Genomic DNA, 2,380 nt, shown 5'->3' on the forward strand with positions numbered 1-2,380 from the left:
TTGGAGTCAAGGATTCTGAAGCTTCATCTGACATACTCTGGGCATGTTGCAAGGAGGGACTGGTCCTTGGAGAGGAACATCATGTTTGGCAGAGTGGAGGGGTGGCGAAGGAGAGGAAGACCTTCAATAAGATTGATTGATTCTGTGACTGGAGTGGTTGGAATGAGTGCATTTGAGATGGATAGGTTGGCACAGGACAGAACCACGTTTAGAGCTCTTGTACATAGGGTCTCTATGAGTCGCAAGCGACTCGATGGTACATAACAACAACAACAACAGCAACATATAACATTGTAGAACTGCCTCACAGGGTTTCCTAAATTGTACTCTTTTTTTTTCTTTAAAAAGAAGACCACATTTCTTTCTTTTGTTTTTTTCCCCCCCTCTATAAAAAAGGAACCTAATATCACAGAAGGGAAGACAGGCATACCCTATATGTGTAGGGAGATGGGGGGAAAGAATATTCCTCAAACGGAGGGGCAGGAAGACATCATTATGGCAGCAATATTCTCTGTAAAAAGTTGGGGGAAAGGGCTTCCAAAGCCTCAGCATGAAGGCAGAGGCTAAAGTAGATATTGCCTTATCTATGGAGAGGTGGATTTCTCCATTCAAACATCCAAAGACGGAAAATGATAGCTTCTCCTCCTTGGCTTGGTCCTATTCCAGCTACTCCACTGCTCATTCCAGATTATCTTCACCCTTTTGTAGGTAAGAGTGCTGCAGGGCTTGGAAGACAGAAATTCGCTTATGTGGGTTAAAAGTCAGCATTTCCAGCAGCAGTTGTGCTTCAGATTCCTCCACCTCAGGCACTAAAGACTGGAGTGGGCGTGGCTCTCCGTAAGAAAAGGCAGCTCTGGGCAGAGATACATCTTGGAGCCAGTCTTCCTCTGGGGGTAGCCCGATGAGATTAAAAAAAAAATCTTGCTTAACTGTTCAGCTTCAGAGTTTCTACAGAAGAGAGGCTTCTGAAAGAGGTCTTGCCAAAGAGGTCTCTGCAAAGATACAGCCAACACTCCACACGTCCACAGGAGTAGCATTGGAGAAGGACTTCAGGAGCTCGGTACCAAAGTGTAACTACCACAGGTGTAAGTGCCATTTGGTAACTATAGATTCTGGTCAGGCCAAAGTCAGCCAACTTGACTGTCCCACTACCTGTCACCAGAATGTTTTCTGGATTCAGGTCCCAATGAATGATGCAATTGGCATGGAGGAAATCAAGGCCTCTGAGAAACTGGCACATAAGATCTTTGATGGTATCCACTGGCAAGCCTGGGGGGGGGGTGCTTTATCTAGACAGATCCTTAGGTTTTGATCCACATGTTCAAAAACCAGAGTTACCTTGGTTTCCCAGTCAGTCCGGGCTGTAGCACAGACATCCATCAGCTGCACAATATTAGGATGTTCAAAAGCCTCCAGCCGTTGAGGCCATTTCACAAACTGTGCTGACAGGAAGGCCCCCTCCAGTCCCTTCTCCGTTGGGGACTCTCATGCTCTTGAGGGCCATAAAGTGGCCACTGTTGGGATCATGGGCCTTATACACCATCCCATAGGCACAGACACCGATCTCCACCATGGACTCATAGCGAGAGATGGCCATTCTCAAATCAGGGAAAACCTTCCCCCTGCCTAGGAGCTGCCGGTGCAGGCCGTTATCCGGGCCACGGAGCCTAGTTCCGAGGTGTCATGCACCTGAGCAGCTGGACGTGCTGAGTCAGACCATAGATACAGGTCACAAGCTAGAGCGACCCCCTCGACCCCACCCTTACCATGTGACTAGCTGCCAAAGAGGCCTACATTGTACACTCTAAAGAAGAAAATCACTAAGTATTTCTCCCATAAAGCCACTGAGTGGGCTTGAACCACCAATTTTTTGGTTTGTAATGGAATGCTTAGGTATTGTATCAAGAGGAATCATTCATTTTCTCATAATTTCACCTTGGAGTCCCTGGTTGACACAAATGGCTAAGGACTACTAAGTGAAAGACTTCCCAGTGGCACTTCAAAAGACCAGTTTGGTGATTTGTTTCCAAAAGGTCAGTCTTGAAAACTCTATATAATAGTTCTATTCTACATTCATGGAGTTAACTATGGGTCAGAATTAACTTGAATGCAATCAACATTACTATTCTCATGTATCAGGCTTTCTCAAGTCCCTAAAGCATAAACTCTCTTTTCCTGATAGTGTACTGTGAAAATGGCATGACAGGTATCTGAACTCCTCTAACTTCATGAGAGAGAGAACACTATCAGCATCAGTCCAAAGTTGATTGTTTGGAGGGAGATTAATCATGCTTCCCCTCTCCAAACTTCCCCTCCAATTCTAATACCAAGCATTGCTCCCATGGTATTTTTCTAATTGCAAATTCAAGCTAAAGCTGAG

The 2,380-nt window shown here is 45.6% G+C and overlaps 1 pseudogene; it reads right to left on the reverse strand.

Annotated features, from left to right (window-relative positions):
* Window positions 1–678: 678 nt before the first annotated feature.
* Window positions 679–1,597, reverse strand: LOC102853289 (annotated as a pseudogene).
* Between the last annotated feature and the right edge of the window lie 783 nt (window positions 1,598–2,380).

The sequence above is a fragment of the Elephantulus edwardii genome, unplaced genomic scaffold (genome assembly GCF_000299155.1).
Source record: "Elephantulus edwardii isolate Elephantulus edwardi_28Jun2011 unplaced genomic scaffold, EleEdw1.0 scaffold00249, whole genome shotgun sequence".
Lineage (NCBI taxonomy): Eukaryota > Metazoa > Chordata > Mammalia > Macroscelidea > Macroscelididae > Elephantulus > Elephantulus edwardii.